This window comes from Apus apus, chromosome 9 (assembly GCF_020740795.1).
Source record: "Apus apus isolate bApuApu2 chromosome 9, bApuApu2.pri.cur, whole genome shotgun sequence".
Lineage (NCBI taxonomy): Eukaryota > Metazoa > Chordata > Aves > Apodiformes > Apodidae > Apus > Apus apus.
In genome coordinates this window covers 19,560,338-19,579,235 of record NC_067290.1, presented here as the reverse complement: position 1 = coordinate 19,579,235, position 18,898 = coordinate 19,560,338, and the positions used below count along the sequence as shown (strand labels likewise).

The following is an 18,898-nucleotide window of genomic DNA, read 5'->3' as shown; positions in this document are numbered from 1 at the left end:
TCAAGTTCAGAAAAATAAACATCACAAGTAACATCTCAAACAAGAAATCAATCCCAAAATCCACCTGGCACTTCACCAATGCATGTTGAAAATTCAGTCTAGCTACTGCTGAAGTTTTGCTGAATTTTGTTACAAAACGTTTGCACAGCCCTTGAAGTTGCTCAACATCTCCTGGACTAAAAATATAACCAATGAAAAAAATGCACATTATTTACATTACACTGAATATTCAATAATGGTAATGACCTAAATATTAGAAGCTCTTTGATGCATATTTCTGGGGAAATTGCATTTCTCCTTGACCTTTGCTTACTCATTATTTTGTCTACACATAATTAACACATTCATAATATCATATAAATGCCACCTATTGATACTGTCCCAAGGGCAACTAGTTATCTAGGAAGAGCATGGACACATTAACATTTACTAACTCATTTAGCTTCTCTTCCACATTAGACTGAAGAAACCCATTTGTGAAGTCACACAGAAATGTTTATCAAGCAGGCAATATTTAACAAGGTAATGCCTAAAATGTTGTCAGGCAACAGTGCCAGTCAGTTAACAGGACAGCCCCTAACGAGAACAGCCACTTGGGCACACAGACAATGGTGATTAAACATTTAGGTTATAAATATAGAGAATTTACTTTATTTTTTTACTTTTTTTCTTATTTAGTGACAGGAGGTTGCTGTGTGTACTGGGTAATTGCCTCAAATTCCTCTTCAGCCAACAGCACCTGCCCAAGGGGGTGACGTTGCCCCCAAGGCAGCAGCTCAACAAGGTCTGAGGTCCTTCAGGAGTTCAAGCACTCAATCCTCCTGTACCAGATCTCCTCACCTACAGCTTGCAATGCTCTGGGAGGTGCTGAGTATCTCCTGCAGGCTGGTCAAACCCTGGCAAAGGGTTTAAAGGAAAACGAATAATAATCTTCCACCAGGCTCTGAGCAACCTGGAGGTGTCCCTGCCCATGCAGGGGGGTTGGATCTAGACAATCTTTAAGGTCCCTTCCAACCAAAACCATTCTGTGATGATGATGACTCTTTATTCCTCCAGAACACACTCTCCACTATTCATCAACACGACTCAATATTCAGGGCCACTTAGGATTATTTTGAGCATTTTGTTCACTGAATTTGACTTTATCTGGGAATTATTTTTAAAGGCTTTCCTAAGAAATATCTGGTAAAACACGACTGCTCTTGGGCAGGGCTGGCAAGTGTCTAGTGAGCTCCAGTTAAGTTTAAAATTGAAATGGGACTAATTAATTACTTGAGGTGGAACAAGAGCAGGATTTCAGCATACGACTAAAACCAAACAATGTAGAAAAGCAACAACTGGCACAATTCCAGGGAGAACAAGCACAGGCAGCAATTCCCAGCCAGCAGAGCAGGCAGGAGGGAGCAGGGACAGGCAGGAATATGTTCCCCAGGCTGCAGCCTTGCATAACAGATACAAAAATGACTGTGCTCAAGTGTCCCTGTGTCACAGCCATGGGACACGTGCAGGGCTGGGATGTGGTGAGAGCTGAGCAGTGGTCCCTTCCTAAGGGAAGGATGCAGAACGTGATACTGAAAATCCACCTACATCCCTTATACACTGGTGACTCCACAGACATGGCTCTGAATAATCTGTGTTAAAAGTTTACTGCTTCCAAGGCAGATGTTTTCTGCTCAAGAAAAAAGCTAAAGAAAAAGTGCTTGGTAAACAGAGGAGGAATGTACTACATGATGCTCCAACAGGGGAAGCAATGAATAAAGCAAGAAACTGCTGCCAGGCTTTCATTTTGTACTTTTACAATGAAAGAAGGAACAGAAATTAAATATAAATTGAGTAAGAAGCAGGTGATGTAAGGAATCAATACACAAAGTTATCAAATAAGCCAAGCTGGATGCTGGAAGAGACTTTTCTGGCAGATCCCACTGGAGGAAATCCTGAGCACTTCAGCATCAAAAAATAATCAGAAGCAGCCCTGGGCAAATCATGGATTTTTCCCTGCTAATGTTGATTTAAAATATGCAAATTTATTCACAAGCTAGGTGTGGATAATGACTGTTAAAGTGCAGAACAGTGACCATTAAGAAAAATAGCAGCAAATACACAAAAGAAGAGTTTTCAAATTTGATTTTTCTATGTTCACCATAGAAACCTCTCTCTAAGCACCATCAAGCTCTGCTCAAGAAACACAACAGGCAAAGTTTTACCCTCTTTTTTATTTGTGTGGTGGAGGAAAGAATTTTTCCTTGTGTGTTTTGGAAAACAGTTTGAAACAGGAATGTTTGTATGTCCACAGAAATAAACCTATAAACTCCTCACAGACCAAGAATTATCAGGTTCTATTTTGGGGGAAAAGGGTGAAAAAGTCTCAGCTGAACATCAAGTGCAGCAAAAATGGGTTAAGCCCATGCTTTGCTCATCCCTCTCTGCACAACATCCCTCTCTTCTGGCAAGACCTTCCCAGAAAATACATCTGGAAGTGTCCAGGGTCTCTGACAAGTTGCTTTGACAGTTGATGGATGGATCAAATCCAATATCTGGAATATAAAATGATAAGGTTCAGAAATGAAGGGGATGAGTGACAGTGACTAAGGAGATGAAGGGATGGGGGAGCTTTCCCAGCAGAATCTCCTTTTTCTTCATGCAGAGGATAACAAATGAGTTGACAACAGCAGGAGTTAATTTTCAGCTATGAATATTGATCTTATAAAAAAAAAAATCAGTGCTTTTCTATTTGTTAGCAGTGTTACTAACACGGGGAAAGTATTTAAGACTATGAAACTTAATGGCAACCAAAGACTAATGGGTGTCTGTGCCAAAATGCCACCACATTTGGGGGCTGGAAGCCCAGCCCACTCACAGTGCCAACACACCATCACTTTGCTCCCTTCCCAAAGCCATCAACGGCAGTTTTATGATTTCTAAACTTGTTCAGATTCAGAAAAGGATAAGGAGGTGTTTAGACAAATAATATGATCCAAAGAGTAAAAGGAATAGAAATAAGTGAGGACAAAAGAATAACCATTTTGGATCAAAGGATATTTTCTGCCATTAATCCCTTCGTCCAACTGAGAATTTTTTATAGTTTGGTACGATTTATCATTAGCAAAAATAAACAGTCTTATAAATTAATTCTCAGGAGTGTCTTAGTTCACTGACATTTTGCAGCAGAGAAAGAAATTGCTCAAAGGGAAGTTTCCAAAAAGCAACACTTCTCTGGACCACTCTGCATCCTTCTTTCTAAAGCAGCTTCCCCCCTCCCTAAAGCCCAGCCTAACTCTGCTATTTCTGCCACACTTCTATTTTGGGCTAATAGTTAGCCATTTGCACAAGTGGAATATGAGGAGCCATCCAAATCAGACACACATTTCCTGCTTGTTTTTCAACAGACTAATTCTACTCTCTCCCATATCCTGCCTGTACAAATGACATCCTTCCTACAACTCGCCTACGAGACCACAGCACCACTTAGCAATCAAACCATGGGTGCTCATTATCTGCTTCTCCCTCTGCTATTTACTTTTTTGGCCTCCATTCACCTTTACTTCTCAACTTACACAATATTTGGGTCAGTAACTTTCAATTCTTTTCCTCTTTGCATTGTCTCACACACACAGGCAGGTGTTATGGGAAAAGCATTTATTCTAGCTGTGTTATTCATTTATAAACAGGTACAAAAATTACACCGACATCTACTCAGCAAAATCAAAACACCCTTGGGATGCTTGGCCAACTTGAGTTCACAAATACTAAGGACAACTCTCCTCCCCTTCCTTTTTCGTATTATGCTTAATTTATGAGGGTTCTTGTTTTCCTACAAAAGAATCCAAAAAGCCTGGACAGAAAAAAAAAAAAAAAGTGTTTGGTTAGAGAGAGGGAAACAAAGAGAGGCTGAAGAAGTTATTTTTTCTGGTCCCCAGTTAGTCCTGTGGGAAATCAGTGCAATTCAAAGGGCTTTTTTTTCCCCAACTAAACATCTAAGTCAGCTCATGTTCACCTGAAACTCAGCTTACTTCAGAAAGGCTACAGAAATGAAGCAGTCCATCAATTATTTAAAGTGTTGGGCCCTGATCCTGTGAAGCCTTGGGTACATGCTTAATTTCATCACAGCCCTAAAGTTGGAGCCTTGCACAGCCAGAGGCTCAGGCAGAGAAGGGGCTGGAAAAGAAAATGCCTTTTCAGCCAGAAGAAAAAGGTTTTTTTTTCTGCTGGTGGCTGAAGGAAGCTCTGAGCAGATGAATCCAGCCCTGGTTGCTCAGGATGGGGAAAGCTCTGAGCAGATGAATCCAGCCCTGGTTGCTCAGGACGGGGGAAGCTCTGAGCAGATGAATCCAGCCCTGGTTGCTCAGGGCATGGTTGCAGCCACCCCCTGGCCCCCAAGCCCAACTACCTCCATCAGCCACCATCCCACAGCAAGGGCAGAGCTGGAAAGAGGGGTCCAGACCTGGACTAAGAGTGCAGAGGGAGGGGTGATGGGCTCCCACTCCCCCAACCTCATGGCCATGGGGCAGATCTGAGGGTAACTGAGCCGCAGCACCAGCTCGTGCTCAGCCCACAGTCCCCAGGTCCATTTCAGCAGAGATGCTGCAATACAGATGTAGAAATGCAGAAAACACAGGTATATAGTTAATATAGACAAAAATATACCACATTATACAAAAATAGAAGTATGGATGATACACGTGATCTTTGTTCTTACAAGAAGTGGATTGCAAAGGAGAAATGCATTCTTCTGTTCCATGGAATTTAATTAGTTACTAAATTTAGATCCTGTCAGTACAGTTGTAGAGGATTCACTGCAGTTGTATTTAAATATTGCATGATACTTTATATTTTACACAATACTAATGGATGACATTATTTTAGCATAGATATTGTCAAGAATTTCTATGCAAATGCTCAGGTCTACTCATAATGTTTTAGATAGCTAAATCATACTGGGTTACATTTTGGAAAATATACTTTCAGTCCCAGTTATTGGTAGTTTTAAAGCAAGTATTCATGGACATCCTGGGGCCCATGCAGCTGAGGAGGACTGATCCAAAGCAAAAACACAGGTGCAAAAACACATCTAGTTTAGGCATAAAACAGAGTTATGATGCAGCTCATAGGGGATCAGAAGTCAGTGTTAATATTTTTCCTTTGTCATAAACTTACTATTTTTAACAGCTCTTTACCCTAAAATGCAAAGAATTTGGGTAGTGCTTACTAGAGAACGAAGTGCCTAAATAGCTCTGTATCTGTGACCACCTCAACATGAGCATCTCAGCTCCTGATCACCAATAAAGCAGGCACAACCAGCTCAGCAGATTGTCACAAGGAAAATTAAGACCTGAAATTCTAAGTGCATTCAGAGATGACAGTAATAAGGGTCAAATAAGTTCTCCAGTTTGATGCAAACTGCTTCTACTTCCAACTGCTGAGCTTCACAAGGTATTTTCTCGTGCAGACATGGGGCTCAGTTATAGTCTGGCCTAAATTTTCAGAGCCTTATTCAAAAGTCACTAAGACAGACAAGTCTCTCCCATTTCAGACTGGTGCAATTTGTGAAGGATTTTATAAATGCCTGAAGAGCATTCCTCTGCCTTCTTTTTTGAATTTTTATTTTACTGACTAGGGTGATGCAGCCTGAACTACTCTGCAAGCTCTGTGGCTCAGTAAGTAATGCATGGGGCTGCCAGAGACAGAAGTCGGATGATCCAGAAGTGCCATTTGAAAATGTGCCCCTGAAGTTGTTTTTTTTTGACAGATGGGATTTTCCAGGTACAGAACTGTGTTATCTCTGTAATATCTGAACTCAATTTAAGTTTGATCTATAAGATTATTTTCATTTCAAGCCCTCTGGACACTTGCAACACCAATATTTCCCTTCTCCCAAAACGAATCTAATTTGGTCTTGCACTGAACTTTGCTTAGAAAGCTGTTTAGTGGCAATGCTTCAGAAATAGGAATCAAATTTTCTTGAGTGAAATAAAATTAGCTATCCAGGAAAGGATAATCCACTTTTCTAGGGGCAGCGATTCCATATTTTAGGTAATGGTTCTAAAATACAATCATAATCATAATAATAAAATGGTTCTGAGATGCAGTGCATGCTGATAGCAAGGAGGCTGTCAGAGGTAGCCTGGCTGTCTCTGGATACCCCAGGAAGGATTGGTGTACAGCACAAACCTCAGACTTCCTAAATAAAGGAAAAAGACATCAGGGTAACAGCTGAGGGTTTGGTCCCAGGGCTGGTTGGGATGTGGAGACCACTCCAGTGTCAGGTTAAATGCTTTTAAAAGAGGATTTAAAGGACCCTCTTTCTGGACCAGAACAGTGACATCTGCACCAGATGTCTTCTCCAGGCAGAAGGGGCCACCTCCTCCCCTGAACCACCTGAGCAGCCAGAAGGAAGCTTCCCAGGATGGAGGAACAGGGTGATCTAGCTGACCACTGTCAGCCCCTCCTCAGGGCTTCTTCAGCAGCAGACCCACCAGACAGGGGTTTTGGAGTCTCCCTCAGACTGTGCTGGCAGAGGAGAAGCATCCATAATGCTGCCTTCTGTGGAACATTGTTCTTACTGCTGATTGCATGAGCCACCATGTGAACGGAGCCACTGAAGTAGTAAATGACAGATAAGTCTGAGTGGAGGAGAATCATTGAATCACAGAATGGTTTTGGTTGGAAAAGACCTCTAAGATCATCAAGTCCAACCATTAACCCAGCACTGCCAAGGCCACACCTAAGCCATGTCCCCAAGTGCCACATCTACACAGCTTTCAAATCCTGCCCAGGATGGTGACTCCACCACTGCCCTGGACAGCCTGTGCCAGGGCCTGACAACCCTTTAGGTCAAGAAATGTTTCCTCCTGTCCAATCTAAACATCCCCTGGCACAACTTGAGCCTGTTTCCTTTTGCTCTTGCACTTGTTCCTTGCCACTTGGCCTGTGTTGCTGGCCATGCTGTGCTCACAGCTTTAAGTTTGTCACGGTGTGATGTGATTACATTTTTGGTACAGAAAACCTTCTCAATCAAATCCTTTTTCCCCCATGGATGCCCACTAAGAATCAATTTCTCTTAAAACAAGTACATCATGCTCCCATCACTGCCAACAAATTGTTTGGGGTCTTTCTCCCCCTTTAAGTCTTCCCTAGTGAAGTACCTTCAAGAGCAAAGAAGGCCAGTGACAGCCATATGGCAGGAGGGTGATGCTTTTAACATCTGCTCCAGGAATGAAGGACATGCAACCTCCTGACCCACAGGCTTGCTGCAGAAAGCCCTCATCCAGTGAGACCACAGCATTCCCAGCTCCCATTTAGCTGAGCAAGCAAAGCCAGGAACCCGTTAATTTGCTGTGTGAATTATGGTTCCCTGCAGCACCTTTTGTTCACTGTCAACGTTCTGCAACAATGACGAATGCAGCTACATTCAGCCCAAAACTCTAGAATTTGATATACTAAATCATTCCAGATATTAAATGTCTCAGCAATAAGCCTAGCAAATGAATTCCTCTGGAGCCTCCACTTCTTGCTGCACACGAGGCAGGAGGGACTCCTGATATAGTCCCCAAATGTTGCATGGAACATTATGCAGTTTGGTAGCATCGACTCTCCCAGGAAACCAGAATCCCAGGAACATTCATACAACTTTCAGTGGCTACTAAGAGAAGCTGCAAATCTGCCTGCCTAACCCAAGCAGCAGAAGGTGGTTTGGGGCATTAGGAGCTCACTGTTTTTTCCCTTTTTCATCTCAGTAGATGGACATGCATGCAACATTTCCACTTAGGAAATAAACAGAAAAGACTGCTGCGAAATAAACAAGTGGGAGAACAGACAGAATCCTTAAGCAGCAAGACACAGGCAGGTTTTCAGTTTTACTCTTATCAACCATACTCTAAATCTTTTTGTTTAAAAAAGGCCTCCTTCCTTCAGCCACAGCCTACTGAGGTCATGAGAACAGAATAAATTTAATCTCAACTAATTTGTAAAGGATAGGTAACTTTTCACAGGGATCCTAAACCAAAGCAGATTAAGGCATGAAGAGGGTGGAACAATTGCTGCTTCATTTTTAATTTCTCAAAATCACCATCAGATAAATGGCAGTGGTTAACAGCAGAAAGATTTTGCAAGCTTCATAAACAACAGAGGTATTACTCATCATCACGCAAGTACAAATTAGTTTGACCTTTCCAGGTTCCTCATACCGGGCTTCCTCTTTTCCACTTGACTAGAGAAAACCCCGAGTCAATCCATGTTCTGCTCCCTTCATCCTCAAGATGTATCTGACCTGTGTTTTTTCCCCTATTATCTGCAATTAGAAGAGAACCATCAAACACTGAATTCACCCCACTAAGTCTTTGACTCACACCAGCACATTACTGGTGCTCCTGAGGACAGACCCAACCTTAGGATTAGCATCTCTCCATATCTGCTTTTCCCACCTCTGCCCATGTGTGAGGTGTTCATTTAATGTGTGATATGTTCATTTAACAGTCAGTGTAGGAACTGCTGGCAAACGATATGAAAGCACTGCTGTGGCAGCAGAGGTCAGAGCAGGAAGGATGCTCAGAGCTTTCCCTCTGCCCTGCCCGTCCTCCCTGCCCACCCGGAGAGGCCTGCCTGATGCTCACCAAACACGGATCTGGCAAAGCTGCCAGCAGATCTCCTCTCCCACAGGGACTTTCTGGACTGCTCTAACACTGAGCTACCCTTAACAGACAGGTGTACCTCCCCAGAAAGCCCTCCTGCAGGAGAACTGCACACAGACAACCCACCCCTTTCAGGACTGATTTCTGCAGAGCTGCAAATCCTTCTTCGGGAGCAATCAGGGCTTTCTATCAGCAAGTCTGGCCGTGATGGAGCCAGCACAGGAATACTCTTGTTCTCAGCATCATCCTGTGGTGAAACCAAAGGAGCTGGGGAGGAGCAGAGAGAGGCAGATGCTGAGCAAGCCACAAAAAGCCCTTACCTGTCAGCCCAGATGTAAGAGGACCTGCTGCATCAGGCTGTCCGCAGAAAGGTGGACGGCAGGGGGTATAACAGCACTGGGGGGGAGGAGGGGGTAAACTGAGGAGCAGAATGGCTGTGTGGGTCACCAGAGGCTCACAGCACTGATGAAAGCAACGTGTCAAGGAGGAAAATGGTGCCTTTTTCTAGAGACTCCTCAGAATTTGGAATCCTGAGAAAACTGTACTGAAAAAAAAAAATCATGAAATCTGATCAGGGTTCCCAGCGTGACACCCAGTGTCCAGCGAGGTGCCTGCAGACCGGCACCAGCTCCTTCCCGGGCCCGTCTAGAGAGGGTTGCTCCCAACGCTCGGGGCAGGCTGCGGGGGAGGGATGCGGGTCGGGGATGCGGGTCCGGGACGCACAGCGCAGGAAGCGGAGCTGCAGCTGTGGCGGGAGCAGCTGGAGCCGCGCGGTGCTGCGGGCTGAGTGCTGCCACCCCGGTGCTGCCACCCCGTGGGATCTTGTCACCCGTGTCTACCCACGCCACGCTGCTGGGTGCTCTGCCGGGTCCCCGCCACCCGGCAGCACAGCTCTACTTGGGAAACGCGGGCTTTGGAGCCCAAGTGAGCTGCTTCCAGAGAAGAACACACTGAAATATGTCTGAGCATTTATTCGACAGTTGGAAATGTTTATTAAGATGATTTAGAACAAAAAGGCTACTGCACTCTGGCCAGAATAAAACCAAATATTATAATTCAAAATAATTTGCATGTAGAAGGTAACGACCTGATGTATTTACACAATTCATATCTCCTCATGCATATCCAGGCCTGGATTGAAATCCTGTTTGTACATTGCTAAGAGCTGATTCTGTTTGAAATTAACTCTACTGCTGTACTTCATATTTCATTCATTGCTACTTCCAGCTATACATGAACAGAGGGCATTATACACCTCCCTAATTGAGCAATACAGATCAATTAAATATGAAAAGTCATTCTTGGACTAAAACCCTCTTAGGCAAAATGTTCTGCTCTTATGCTAAGTAACCCTTTAAAAAAAGCTACAACTGAAGTGCTGTTCAGAAGCTTTTTTTTATTATTACTTTCCCAAAAGACTGGGAGACAAAGACCAAGAAGATTCATCCATTCATTCATGACAAGAGAAGCCAGAGCTTTTGCCTTCATTTCACAAGAACAGGGTAGTAGTGATAAGAAGAAAAAAAACAAAAAACAAAACCCAACACCTTATTTGATGGAAGCTTCTCAGTGCCCTAAGCAGGAGGGGAACCCTCCCTGCTCCTTTCACATGCCTCTCACACACCTCTCATGGGTCACAGCATTTATGCCAAGTACAATGTTACCCAATATCAAGGAAAAAGAAAGTCACATGACATGAATTTATGCACCAGGGGCAGCCCACCAGCCACAGGCTCCTCACAAATGTGCCACATAAAGTATGGGAGTCCCACTAAAGGTCTGAGGGGAGAAGATCCAGCACATCACTCCAGCACTTTACTCCCTTTATGGTGGCAGAAACCAAGGTGCCATGGTGGGTTCTTGGCTAGTATACAACCTCATCCATAAAAAAATCTTGGCTTAAACCCAGAATAACCCCACAGTTAACAGAAGAATCTGGCTCAGGTATGAGCCTACTACTATCAGTCCAAGGAAAGGAAACATGTCCATGGATGCCTAGTTGGGTTTTCACATTCCTATTATGAGAAAGAGAGAGGTGAAAATGTGTTTAATTATTTGAACATGATGCTTTTATGTCTTCCCAAATAATACCCTGTTATCTGCATAAAAAGAGTTTATCAAATTATGCACTTACAGGTCAGTTACAAAAACACTGCTGGGTTATTGCTATTCATCACTAATAAACTACCATTCCTAATACCGGTTTTTCCATTACAACACCCAAGGATGTTATTTTTCCCTTTCTTAGTCTTCTAAAGTGAAGTGACCTGCTAAAGCATATGTAGAGGGATTTAAATACCACATCTCTTCATTGGCTAAAATTTATATAAATAAATTCTAAACATATTTTGTCTGAGGTAAATAAAGATCTTTTACTGATAGAACTTATCAAAGCGTGAATCAATCTGGAGTCAGAAGCAGCTCAGGACTAACTTGTCTCCTGAATGACCACCAAGTGCCAACAACTCTTGGAAACTCTCTCATGTCTGAGCAGTTCTGACCATGTAGGCTAATTCAGGAAACCCAAGGAGATGCAAGTGGTGACCAGGTTGGAAATTAAACTGTTCCTCAGAAGGACCACAGGAGGGGCAGGGATACTGACGGAAGAGTCCTCTGGACTGTGCTAATTGTGCTCAACGACTGCAAAGGAAGACAAACCATCACAGTGGGGAGTGCTGTCATATTGCTATCCTGGGTTAAAAAAACATCTGGGGAGAGCCAAACCTAACAGCTGGTCTTTCAACCACACCTTGCTCTGCTAACAAGAATGGGGAAAGCCCACTGGAGATGGTTAATAACAATTGTGTCCACTGAAACCTGCCTCAAAGCCTCTGGAAAAGCAAAGAGGAGAAAAGGAGGGAAGTACCATCCCATTACATTCCTTTTAATGTTTAGTATAGTACATCTTAGGAGAGCTTAGTACTGCTTATATCAAAAACTTGTATTCATTAATAAAGATGTTTGGCCATATCCAAGATTTGTCCAGCAAACCTTCAAATAACAGAGCATCAACTCCTGAGCCACTGGAAGAATTACTAGAAGAAATATATGTGGTAGAACCTGTTTAACACATTAAAAACAGAATCCCTGTACAGGCAATTTTAAAGATGTAACAGTTGAAGACTGTTTCCTTGAGTCCCCAAAATGCAACAAGTGTATCACCTTACTGAAGTCCAGATGCTGATACATCTATGCTTTAATTAGGTACCTCAGCAAAAATCTCCATTCGCATTGCAGAGTCAAAACTCACTCCTTATGCCTTAGCTGCCTAAATTTGAATCATGCATATGACAACATCACCAGATTAATTGTTTTCAAAATACTTTTACCCTCTTGGTCCTGAGGGTTTGACTTTCAGTGATTCAATCCAGCAATTAAAACAACTTCAATGGTATTTTTTGTAGGTTGTCATGTTGAAACAGATTTTTATCCTGCAGAATAAGATAAAAGTGACTGCCTGTATCTAGGGAAAAGCAAAGAATTTAGTTATTTCCCAAGGACAACACCTACAGTATTGGAAACCCCTGTTCAGTGTAGAAAATACAGTGAAGCTCTTTTATGCTAAGATTACAAGCAGGTTTGACACAAGGTTTTGTTTTAGTAACATAGTTTGTGATGGAGGGTGGTGGGGGACAGGGAATAGTTGTGTACTCGCATGAAACAGAACCTCAGTTGGGTGTCATCATTATATATTTGCTTTGCTAACAATAAAAAGAATGAATCACTACTGTCATGATATTCATATTTATATTTGGAGGAACCACTTGTAGCAGATTAACAGTAAAGATACGTGCAAGTTTAAATCTTGGCAGCACGCCTAGAGGAGAGTTTTGGAGCTGACATTTGTGCATTTGGTGTGATTCATGTTACTTTTCTGTGTTGGTGATTGCTTCCCTGTCAGGGGCTGCACATCACTCAGGCACCAAGCAGCAGACTTCCAATTTCTGCATGTGAAGGAAACTTCCCAACTGTTGCACCAAAACCTCTTCAAATCCAGCCCCATCCTCTGTATAACAATGGAGCAGAACAACAGGTCACCGGCAAAATGAAAAGGAGCTGCAAACAGCTTTTACGGGGACGTTGTCAGGTCATTTTAGGCCACAGATGGGAGGTGTGGGAAGAAACCCCAGATTTGCTGTAATCTAAAAATAGACCTGTGACGATTTATGAACTTTCAAAAGCAGCAGAGTATTTTTAAGCAACAGCATCTTCTCCTTGCAGCCCAGAAGGTGCCTGCCCGGTGCTGTGCCCACCCGTGTCCCTGAGGCAGATCAGCCATGGGCAGTTCAGACCTCCACCCTGCTGCACTGAATAACATCCAGAGAGGGCACAAAAGAAAATACAAAGGCAATGATCTTAACTCTGTGGTTAATATCCTTTCTTCAGCTCTGCCATGTCTTTACCTCTGATTTTTACATCATTTTAAACCAAGCTAACTAGGCAGAACTGTCAGACAAAGCCAACTCCTTAAACCAAGGGGAATAAATTACCTGGCACCAGGATATCTACAAGATTATTCTGAAGTTTTGCCCCAGTGGTAGAAAGGGGTCAGGAGCTTACACCTGCTCTCCAGCTGTCCCTGGCAGGGTAACACAGGAGTGTATTTTAAATCCAAGAAATGTGAATCCAAATAAATATAAAGAGCAAAAGAGCAAGGCACTTTCATGCATGGGGACATGTGAGTTTGGGAACCAAGGTGGGCTCTCTCACCACCTCCTTGCTGTCTTGCAGTGCTGCTCTTTTCCCCTTCAGAATAAACCCCCCTCAGCTGTCATATAAATCAGACCTCAGGCAACCAGCAACGGAGGGATTAACACTGGAAATAAAACTAAGGCCACCCCAGGGAAGGACAGCCTCAGAGACCACCCATCCAAGAGGGCTCATGCCAAACCATGGCCAAAAGTGTCCTGATGGCCCAGAGAAGAGGCCCCCTCCCACCACCCACAGCACACTGAAGTCACACTTGTCCCTCACGGGACATCCCCTGTGACACCAGACAGGGGGCTGAGGAGCTCCAGACATCACTCTTCACGTGTGTAAAGTTACAGTTTGAAGGCAATATCATTTCCTCCTGTTTCCATGCTAAGGGAGAAGTGAGGCTTCCTGCAAAGGTAAGCTTTTCTTCTGCTGTCACTCACATTAACACATATATTTTGTCATCTTGTCAAACAGCACAAGCTGGCAACACTAGATGGGCTAGAAGAAGAGAGCTCAACTCCACTGCAGAAGATAAGGATGGGAAAATTTCCAAGTCACCAGAGTTTTGCCAGGATCATTCAGCTCCAACAATCTGCAGGCACACCCTGCTTTACTCCAGTCCTCATCACCAAGAGCTGCCTTCAAGCAAGCTAACCCATGGGGCAGGAGACCCTCAGAGCCTCCCAATAGCTGCTATTTACACATATACACAAACCAAGAAAAGGTGGTGAAGGGTTAGTTCACTTGTTGGGAACCGATGTATCACCTCCTGAAACCACGCAAAATCTTGTCAGATGTGTTTAGCTCTGCCCAGAGTTCAGCACAGGAGGGAGAGGTTGCTGCATGCCAGCTGAAGCCATTGTCTGAAGCAGGCTGCTTTGGGAAAATTAGCAGTGTGCACACCCCTAAATGAGGCTGTACAGAAGGAAAAAGAGGGATTAGCCATGTAAAGTAAGTCCTTTTGGTATTAGATTAAAGAGGGGAGGTGACTTTGAAGGATTATTCAAGAGCCATTTAAGCAGTTTTTAGGGACTTACAAACGCAGGGTAAAAACTCAAGCTCCCCAGGTCCAGAAAAGAACAAATAAAGTGTCCTGACCAGGAAAGCAGCAGAAAAGGCTTCTGGGGGGGGTGGGAGGGGGTGGCGGCAGGCTGGTCCCAAGCACAGGGGCCCATCACCCTGCTTCCCACCCTCGGCACTGGCCATCGTGCCCGACAGCAGCGCGGGGAGCTCGGCGGGAGCATCGCATCCTGGGACGGAGCTGCAGGTGGGAGCGGGAGGAGCACGGACCGGGCTGCGGTTCCGCCGAGCCCCTGGGACGGGCCACGGACCCGCGGCCGCGGAGCCTGCGCTGGGAGGGAGCCCCGTGATGCTGTCAGAAGGGATCTCACGGGTAGCGTGAGCGTCTGAAGAGGAGGCTCACACCAGCCTCCGCTCTCACCCGAACGATTTATCTGCTAGGATGCAGGTCCTGAACCGAGCCATGTAAACAGGAGGATGTGCCAGCACAAACACAAACCCTGACTTCTCCCCATAGCCAAATATTCCCCTGCTTCCCCGCACCTCAGGGTGCCCCATCCATATGCTGGCTCTTCATCCTTTGCCCACGTTAATCCAGCAAGGGAAAACTAATACATTGCTGCAAGACATCAGACTGTTTTATTGACCCCTCCTTGCAAAAAAACCAAAAACCAAACAACCCGCTATTGCTTAGTCGAAACAGTGATGGATAATTAGAATGTAAAATACAAAGTATCGCCACTTGTTATGCAAACAGCATCGCTTAATTTATAGTTTAGAGAGCGAGTCATTCCTGTCTGGGATAAATAAAACAACATGCTGCATTATGTTGCTCACGGCACGGAAGCAACATCAGCCTAAGGAAGGGAAAAGAAGCCGAAACTGGAGCGGGGAACACCGCCTGGATCAAGCAAAAAGTTATGCATGCATTTCTGCCAGCCTGGGAGGGAGCGTCCCTCCCTCCGCCCGCACAGACACACGCAGCCCCATCCCCGCCATCCCGGCTCTGCCCGCCCCGGGGGGGTCACGGCCCGGCACCCGCCGAGGAGGCACCGCGCCCGCGCTGCGCTCCGCACCCCGCTCCGCATCCCGCTCCGCGGGCACGGCCGGGAGCCCCGGCGGCCACGGACTCCGCATCTCCCCTTGGCTCCGCATCTGCCTTCCCGGGGACCCTGCGCTCCGCACCCCGCGCTCCCCGGCCCCCGCAGCCCCGCGGCGCGCTCCTTCTCCCTCGCCGCAAGCCCTTTTCTTATTTATTCCCATTTTACATGTTGTGATGTTGTTGTTGATTGTTTTTGTGGGTTTTTTTCCGTCTTCTTTTCAAATCCACCTCCCTCCACCCGCTGCGAAGCCCCGTCCGCGCTTACCTGTGCGGGGCGGGGGGACATGCTGGGCTCCGCGGCCGCGTCCTGCCCGCCTTGCGCGGCAGCCCCGAGGCGCGCAGCTCCCGCAGCTGCCCGCGGCCGCAGCATTGAGCGGCAGCGGCCGGGGGAGCCGGGCGGGCTCCGCGCAAACCCCACCTCCCAAACCTGCGCCGTGCGCGGGGGGCGGGCGGAGGAGCCGCGGCAGCGCGGACGCCCTTAACCCTTCTCCTGCCCCGCAGCGCGGGCGCGGCCCCTGCGCGCAGCGGCGCAGCCCCCGGTGCAACGCCGGCCGCGCTGCCGCGGGGTGGGCTGCAGCGGCTCAGCCCCCGGCCGGGGGGGCCGTTGTCCCCCCCCGCGCCTTTTACCCTTCCCCGTTAGCCCAGGTGTGGCTCTGCCCGGCGGACACCGGACCCGTCCGCACCTGCGGAGCCGAGGAAGCTGCTGCCCGCAGCCCGGTTATTTCCCTCTCCTGCTTTTCTCCATCCTCGACCAGCCCCGGTCCTACTAGCGAGGGACCCGAGAGTCCCAAATTACATTCTCCCCCGCTCTGCCTTGGTCTCCGGCATTAATTTGCCATAATTGTTCTCACTCTTCAAGCGCTGCCTCCTCCCTCCTTCATCCGCGGCTCCGCCAGTCTCTGGCTCAGCCCTTTGCACGACTGGCCCACCCTTCCCTTCCAGCCCCTTTCTGACCCTCCTCGTCCAAGAAATGAGGGGCTTGTGCAGGAGACGAGCCAAGCAGGAGCAGAACTCACCCAGGTACCAGCATCCATCCTCAGCACCGCTCTGCCCGGCCGCTGTCCTGCCCCGGGACCCACCTCCCGACCCCTCCTGAGGGGCTCTACTTGTTACCACAATGCAAATTAGGAGTCACGAACTGCTTTGAAAGTCCGAGTTCAGGCTCAGTGAGCAGAACGATTTGGAGGCACAAAGCAGAGAATACAAAAATGTTCTCAGGAGTGACGGGGGGGACCTGCCTTCCTCCCTGTCCTGGAATCTTGTACCGGGAAGTGCTCTTAAATGGCTGTGCAAAAAATGCCTTTCAGTGCTAAGAGGGTATTCAGTCTTAACTGTGCCTCCCCTGGGTTTTGTGGGATTAAGTGAAACCCTTATTATGTTTAATTATCTCTAGAGTTGCTCTCTGTGCTTGCTGTCTTGCTTTATGGTTTAATAAACTGCACATCGATATAAAGCGAATGACAATTAACATTAGTGCAGGTTGGATTCGTGTTTATTGCTGCTTACAGGTTTGCACTTGACATGCCTCCGCTCTCATGTTCCATTGCCATCCATCAGCACCTCTTTATTAGCTCCCATCTCCAGAAGGTAGTTGGGAAATGCCTGGAGCTGCTCAGGAGGGTGGCTGTCCCAGCAGCAAGCTGGGACCCCAGGCTCAGCCCCACACAGGGCTCAGGGGTGCAGGTGTGAGGAGCTCAGGCAGCAGCAAAGGCAGCAGCAAAGCTGTTGGAGATAACTGAGCATCTTCAGTCTGCCCAGGGCTGGGCAGCTGCTGGGTACCACTGCCCACAGGGCCTTAGAGATCCTCGGTTCTCATATATTGGAGGATGTCCCAAAACATAGTGCAGTGCTCCTGGAGGGGCAGGAGGGGCCAGTGCTTCCTTTCCTGAATCTTAGTGAATGTTTAAGGTTAGACCCAACTGTGAAACAGGGTCTGGAGGAGGCAGGAGGGTTGTACTTGAGCCCTGCATGAAAGAATCCCCTCATGGTATGAAATGTTATATAAATATTATGTATTATTTGTGTAATCTCATTCTGATTTATACAATAGTAGAGAGTGCTCAGTAATTCAAAATAAATATATTTCAACTTTAGCTCCAAGTGTTTTCAATTTGGGAGTGCCTGTGCCTCCAAGGTCACCTCATAAATCCTGGCACTGTGGCACGGTGCTGCCAATCTGTGTGGGGTGTAATAACTCTTGAGGGAAATCAACGCTGAAAATGCTTCCGAATTTTTCAAAAGGAACATGCGTAGAATACATCATCACAACCCATCTGAGCATGCAACGTCCCTACGAGAGCCAGAGAAAAGCATCATCCACCCTCAGCTGAGTGGCAACCCAAAGCAAATAAGATCTGAAAGGTAAAGCCGTGCAAGCGGTGTGTGCAGACAGATGGCTTCCCTGGAAAGCCTTTTGGTTGTGCCACCTTCTCCGCATACATTATCACTCACCACCGAATGAACAAGCAAACCAGGTCACCTGCTTTTTCTTTTTCTCTTTTTTTTTTTTTTTTTTTTTTTTTTTTTTTTCCAAAGGAATCCACAAGTAAGCCAAAGGTAGAAGAGTCAGAAGTCAAAGGCTCCGGTTTAAAAGTCAGACATATTCTTTTCAGCAAAGAGTCTAAAATACGTCATAAATCTGGCAACAAAAACTGCCTTGCGGGTTTTTAAGATCACTTGGAATAGCAAAGCTGCCACTTTGAATCAAACCTTACAGCACGACCTTCAGGAGCACACTGCTGCACAGCCATCTCCACCAGTGACAACTGGGGTATTCATGCCAGAGCATCACTTCAATATTTAGCATGGTTATGTTAATTAGGTGAAAACAAACTCCTTTTAATTACCGTGAAGGTTGTCACACAAGCGTGCAAGCAAAGCCCAGCAGAAGACAAAACTGGCACCATCCCTGAGGCATTTGCAATGTCCTGCCCTGTGGTACAGAGGAGTCCAAGGCATGCCCCACGTGCTGCCCACCCCGAGGAAGGAGGAAAGCTGCACAGCCCTGCAGCTCCCGCCACCACTGACAGGGGCAAACCAGCCACAGGGCCAGGCTGGGATTTACAGATGCTGAACTTGCAGCCTGAACTTGGCAGAAGCTTCTTTGTTTCAGCTGCAGTTGGTGTAAATCTTCAGGAGGGTTTGGGCATTGTTTGACTAATACAATAACACTTTGTTAAGCAACTCTGCTTTAAATGACTGCTACAAAACATGTCCAAGGTTTACACTGTAGTGCTGCCTGACCTTTAATTAAAATACCAAGACCAACTTTACAAGGTGATGGCTGTTCACAAAGTTGTGTGAGTCTGGGGCTGCTTATCTCTCAGTGATAAGGGAACAGTACAAGGGGTTTTGTAGAGATTTGCCTTTCTTTTAAACCACTGTATGAGGTTTTTTTTTGCAGGGTTTCTAGGGAGATAAAATGAGAAAAGAATAATCAACAACTGGTTGA

The 18,898-nt window shown here is 46.1% G+C and overlaps 1 protein-coding gene across 4 annotated transcripts in view; it reads right to left on the bottom strand.

The window, feature by feature from the left end:
* Positions 1 to 16,323, bottom strand: part of LOC127388327 (contactin-4) — a 287,077-nt gene extending 270,754 nt beyond the window's left edge. For 3 of the 4 annotated variants that reach the window (XM_051627707.1, XM_051627712.1, XM_051627713.1), the window contains exon 1: positions 15,713 to 15,744. The gene's annotated coding sequence lies outside the window, so the exon portion shown is untranslated. Of the gene's footprint in view, positions 1 to 15,712; positions 15,745 to 16,298 lie in introns of those variants that run through there. The other variant, XM_051627708.1, reaches the window with a different exon arrangement.
* Positions 16,324 to 18,898: the final 2,575 nt, after the last annotated feature.